Source organism: Watersipora subatra, chromosome 3 (genome assembly GCF_963576615.1).
Source record: "Watersipora subatra chromosome 3, tzWatSuba1.1, whole genome shotgun sequence".
Lineage (NCBI taxonomy): Eukaryota > Metazoa > Bryozoa > Gymnolaemata > Cheilostomatida > Watersiporidae > Watersipora > Watersipora subatra.
The window spans coordinates 25,906,739-25,913,316 of NC_088710.1; positions in this window are offsets into that span (position 1 = coordinate 25,906,739).

A 6,578-nucleotide genomic window follows, 5' to 3' on the forward strand; every position below is an offset into this window, starting at 1 on the left:
TGAGGAAGAAGGATGGCGGATGGAGATTTTGTATTAATTATCGACAGCTGAATGCGGTCACCCAACAGGATGCGTACCCCATCCCTAGGATTGATGAAAGCCTGGACGCCCTGGCAGGAAGCCGATTTTTTAGTACGTTGGATTTGACCAGTGGATACCGGCAAGTACCGCTAGATCCGGACGCTCAAGAGAAATCCGCCTTTGCCACGAGAAGCGGGTTGGATGGAAGCGAGACTGATGGAGTCTGTACTTCACGGGCTCCATTGGAAAACCCTCTTGCTATACTTGGACGACATCATCGTAATTGCTCCAGACTTCGAGACCCATTTGGCCCGTTTGGGAGAGGTCTTCCAGAGACTCGCCGCCGCACAGCTGAAACTGAAGCCCTCTAAATGCGAGCTCCTCCAGAGGAAAGTGAGGTACCTTGGCCATGTGGTGAGCCCGGAGGGAGTGTCCACGGACCCAGAAAAGGTAAAGGCAGTGGCCGAATGGCAGACCCCTCGAAATATAAAGGAACTGCAAGCCTTCCTGGGGACCACAGGGTACTACCGACAGTACCTGCGAGATTACGCCACTATTGCCAAGCCACTCACGATCTTGACTAGCAAAGGGAAGCCTTGGAGGTGGGGAGCAGAAGAGCAGCAGGCATTCGAGACCCTCCGACAAGGCCTGATCTCGGCACCAGTGCTGGGGTACCCCAACCTAAAGAGTCAATATACTCTGGACACCGATGCCAGTAATGTGGGAGTGGGGGCCGTCCTGTCCCAGAACCAGGGGGGCAAGGAGACCGTAGTGGCATACTACAGCAAGACCCTCAGCCCAGCCGAACAAAATTACTGTGTAACGCGCCGAGAGCTCCTGGCAGTAGTAAAAGCCGTCAAGCACTTCCGGCCCTACTTGTATGGTCAACAGTTCGTGCTCCGCACGGACCATGCCTCCCTGAGATGGCTGTGTAGGAGGAGGGAGCCGTCGGCTCAAGTAGCTCGGTGGCTGGAGATTCTGTCAGAATTCTCGTACTTACTGGAACACCGATCAGGGGTCAAGCACGGGAATGCCGACGGCCTGAGTCGACAGGTCTGCCCAAACGACTGTCGACAGTGTATCCAAATAGAGGAGCGAGACGGGGGCCCTAGCAAACAGGCATTGCTGGAAGGAGAGTCCGACACCGTGGCTGCAATTAAACTACCAGGAGACCGAAATTTTCGACATCTGGTACAGAGCCAAATGGAAGAGACACAGGCTGTGGCCAGGATGTACTGGGCAGTAAAAAATGATCAAGAGCTACCAGAGGAGGAGCTGACTCTAGGGAGTAACGAGCTCCGGGTCCTACACAAGAGACGGGAGGCTCTGAGGTTATCTCCAAACGGCGTCCTGGAGGTCAGACTAACGACGGATGGCCACCCCAGATGGTGTACCCTATGTCCTCGGGCGGACCGGAGCCGGGTAATGTGGAACACGCACAGGCTTGCCCACGCGGGGGTTCACAAGACTGTAAAAAGATTACTACTCAATTGGTGTTGGCCGGGACTGAATGCCGACGTGAGACGACTCATCAAGACGTGTGAGATCTGTCAAGTGGCAAAAACCGGCGGGAATCACGCAACTAGGAGCAGACACCGATTGTACGCCGGGCGACCATGGCAGAAGCTAGCGGTCGACCTGGTGGGACCAATGCCAGTGACTAACCGAGGGAACAAGTGGATCTTAGTGATTAGCGACCATTTCTCCAGATGGCAGAATGCAATAGCGATCCCGGATGCAACTGCCCCGGTGGTAGCCACAACCCTGGCCGAAAGGGTGTTCTGTTATTTTGGCCTACCCGAGGAATTACACTCCGACCAAGGCGCTCAATTTGAGTCTAAACTCATGGGAGAATTATGTAGTCTATGGAACGTAGACAAAACACGGACTACACCATACCACCCCCAGGGAAATAGCATTGTAGAAAGAAACAATCGGAGCCTGGGAGATTCCTTGAGAGCCTTGCTCCTGCGCCGTGGGCCTACAGAGTGGGACTTGTTGCTGCCACAGATAATGAGGGCTTTCCGGGGCACTCCCCACTCCGCCACGGGAGAAACCGCGAATTACATGATGATGGGCAGGGAACTGCGATTGCCAGACCAGCTCTCAGAACCCGTTGCAGTCACTGGCCAGGCGGTACAGCCCTACGTACTGGAACTGGCCAGCCGGCTGGAGGAAACGTATGAAATTCTCCGAGACCGCCAAATGAAAATCCGGGTGGAGGACGACGAAGAGCCCCCATCGTTTGGGACCGGTGACTTGGTGCTGCTGGTCAACAAGAGACGTAGACGTGGAGAAAACCCCAAGTTACAGCCCAAATATGTGGGACCCTATACAGTCACTAGGTGTAATCCCAACCATACGTACCAAGTAGAGAGACAAGGACAAATCTCAGTACAAAACGAAGAGAGATTAAAACCATACTACGCGTGTCCAGAGGCCGATGGGAGGGCCCCGGCCACTAAGGAACCCTCCAGGAGGCCAAACATGAGAGGTGCCACTGGACGAAGAGAGAGGAGGCTGGAAGAGCTAGGGGAGATGCTGCCCGCAGTAGAGTACACTGGAAGGGAGCCCCCCTCGCCAACACGGCAGGAGAGGATGGAACCTCCCCCGGATATGGACAGTAACACGTTCAGGAGATGACTTCTGGAGGTCCTGGCCAGAGAAAGAGAGTCTGCCTCGGGCAGTCACGATCCCACTGGAGGGGTTAGGGAGGCAATAGAGCAAACCGGTATATCCAACGCAGAACCAGAGGAACCAAGGCTCCGGCCCTGTTCCGAACCCCCGGTGGAGCCCCCCGGACAGGAGTTGACAGAAGGAGAGACAGACAATACCGCAGTCGATGAGGCCTCCGACTCCGGGGTCACCGAACAAAGGGATCCGCCCCAACCCGAAGTTTCTACACCAGCACCAGCTGAAGAAGAGGTGCGAATGAACGCAGAACCAAGGAGAACAGAAAATGGTATGGGAGAAAGACGAGACGGGAGACCCCGGCGAATGGTGGGTCCTCCTATCAGATACGGCAAGACTGTGTGCCACCAAATCGACCCTGAAGAAGAAGGACCGGAAGCCAGAGAAAGACAGGCCGAACTCAAGGAACGGTATCAGTCTACCAAAGCTATGGTGGAACAACTGGAGACCTTGATAGAGAGGGAAGGTCTGAGGACGAACTTAGAACTGATGTCTCAATATACAATTCTAAAAGAGTCGGTTGCCGAACTAGAAGAAATGATGGCCGCAAGCCGCCACGGAGGAGAGCAACCAGATACAATCATACTTGACCGAAATATCCCGGGAAAGGAGACAGAGATGGAGGCAGACGAAGAAAACCAAGCAGGAGAGGAACCATCCGGCAATGAAGGCCTTCGACAGCAGACTCCGAACAGCAGAACAATTCAGGAACAAGAGCACGGCAGGACCGGAAAGCGGCCATCTTATGAAACTGAGACAGCTTCCAGTCACTTCAACCGTTGCGCACTAACGAATAACCAGCTCTCTCCACAAACCTATATCACGAATATGAGACCAACTTCAGATGAAACCAACGCCATCGAGGATTCAGAACTGCAGGAATTATTAACAGAATTGGATGAGATCTTGGAGGAAACTGAGATAACGGCAGGGAACCAAGACGTCGATCAGGTAAAACTACCTGGGAATAACATAGCCAAGAAAAATATCGCACCCATTGCCTATAAGGGAGCGAGGCCGGTAGAACCGGCGATAACCACTACCAGGATGGTGCAAATGGTAGGGAACAGGGCGTCCCAGGACAAAGCCAAGCCAAAACAGGCCAGGCAAAATTCTGAGGGCCAGAGTTTCCAAGTCAGGAGCGGAGGTAAACCACTCTAGGGTGGCCCTCCGCTAGAGACTAGCCAGAGGCACCGACTGGATACTCGACCACGACCAGGACCAGTACAAGCCTGCTCGATAAACCTACCCACGATTCCGGTCGATCAGAAAAAAGAGAACGGACCGCCCGAGAGAAGAAAAAGCCGGGAAACCCTCGACGGAGTAGCCGAGGATATCTGGTACTCCCCCACTTCCTACACAAGGATGGAGGCCGCGGAAGACCGCCAGAAGGGAGAGTGCAGACTCTGTGGCTTCAAAAACAAGGACGGTAGGGTAGTAAGGAGACATATTCGGCAACACTTTTGGCGCTACTGGTGCAAATGTCAGAAAAATTCATCGTCATTCTTTAGTATATACAAGCACCAAAAGAAAGCCAAGGATTCCGGACTACACCCTAGTATTGTATACCAAGTAGATCAGGAGTGGTACACCGATTTTTGTACATACATGAAATGGACAGAATGCCCCCCGTTTGGAACCTGCCTTCCCATAAAGGATGGGAACGGATGGGTACGAGGTAGAAGGATGGGACAAAAACGACCAAGGACAGAGTCACCAGAAGAAAAGGGGTGTACTGAACAGGAGACCCTCCAGGACGACGGGAGGGACGGACCAGCCGACCTCCGCGTCCATTTAAACCGATGCCGAGCCACCGGAGGAAGAGAGGAGCGGGTCCAAAGGCCTTTTCCCCAAGGGTACGTAATCCCAAGGGTAAAGCAAAGGGAAGCGAGACTCGTCAACCAGGAAATAAACACACCGCCTAAGGGAGCTGGGACAGAGGTAGCGGGAGAAAGCGAGACTGCCCTGGAGATCCACGTCAATGCGGACGACATCGCTGGGGTATACGCCGGAGCCGATGGCAAGACCAAGGAACCTACCAGCAGCAGGGTAACCAGGGCCATCGAGAACACACGGGCCTGACGAGAAGAGTACAACCGTAGAGCGGGAAGAGAAGAGGACCAATACCAACGTTACATCCGGATGGCCGAGGAATGCCGTATAGAAGCTCAGAGGTTGAGAACACAAGCGCGGCGTTTCCACTGAGAACACTTAATTGTTCACCCCTGGCCAAACAATTGGGGGGAGAGTGTGGAGGACCGGGACATGCCTGTGTACTATTTACTGCACTCATATATATATCCACACTGTCATTTAACCGAACCTCTCGAACTTCCCTTATTGCATACTTGAACTGCCTTTTTATTATTATATAACTGTATTACTGAACTGCCCTTGTATTACTGAACTGCCTGTTTATTATATAACTGTATCACTGAACTGCCTTTTTATTATATAACTGTATCACTGAACTGCCTTTTTGTTACATAACCATCCTGTTATATCTGGCATATCCTTTGTGATATAAATAGATCAGTAGGCGGAGTTAAACGATAGGCGCTGGCTATATAAGCCAGCGCGGTAGACAGGCAGGGTGTGCTTGATTCCACTCATACTTGTGCATACTTGTATTGAAGATATCGATAATAAACTGCTATATACTCATACGAACTGCTTCTATTGACACCTGCCTGGTTGGCTCACCGATTGTACAAGCAGGCTCAGTGCAACCAACAGACGGAACTGCCAGGGTGACTCTAAGAAGGCTAGGAGGCGATCCACGGCCTTGTCTAGACTCGATCGGGTGTGCCATGGCACTAGAGATCCAGTCTTAAGACCAGCCATAAGTGGATCCAGACTAGCCTGAGATAGAGATCCAGAGGCAGGCCGGGGGTTTGGTTTCGGAGCAAGCCTGACTACTAGATTCTTGTCTTGGACTGACTTGACCGCCACAGGCAGGTCAATCAGGACTCGGACAAGGTCAGCCAGTAGCCCAGGTTGCGACTCCCTTGTTAGGAAGTAAAGCTGACTCAGCTACCGGAGTCAGATCCTTTACAATACAACAATTTAATTGGTTCATGTCACAGCATTGCAAATTACCCTAGGACACTCATGTATTCGCGGCATCTAACTTTCGCGTTTTCGCGGTGTAATCCTCTCGCGAAAATTTAATGAGCAAAACTAAACTATCATAACGAACGAGCGAAAACGCGAAGTTAAATAGCTTTGTTCATTGATATCCACAATAAAATCGTAATATTAGAAATGCAGGCAACTTTCGTCTGTGGTTAGGATAAATGGGAAATTTCTGGTAAACTCATTATAGCTAATACACCAACTGAGCAGCATAGCAAAGCAATATCAGTTTAGTCACCGAATTTGTAACTGATGAGGATGAAAGTCTGGTAGGTGAAGTCGTAAAATTGAAGAATAATTATTGCAGTGATGAATTTTATTACCATTCAAAAACAATATCAACCCTCATCAGGTCTAACCACATTATCTCTTTCACTGCCAATCATGTACAAATTCGTTACCGGCCTAGTGCCAGCCATTTTACCGAAATCGCCGATATTGCTTCATGATATGTATACAGTATTTTTCAAGTTCTACTTTAATTATCTGTATAATCACGAAAATCTAAACTGGCTATTATGTCATCAACAACTAATTACCTGTTTTATGACTCGCACGGGGTAGTTAATGAACTCGCAGAAAAATGTTTGTTTTTAGATTAGAAATTCTCAAACAAAAGTTTAAAATTGCTTCGTTGTTTTAGGCTGATTTTATAGAGAAATCTTCGGACAACACAGTCAATTTCATAAAACACTTAAAGACCGTGGGTTATGTGGTCAACAAATAATAAA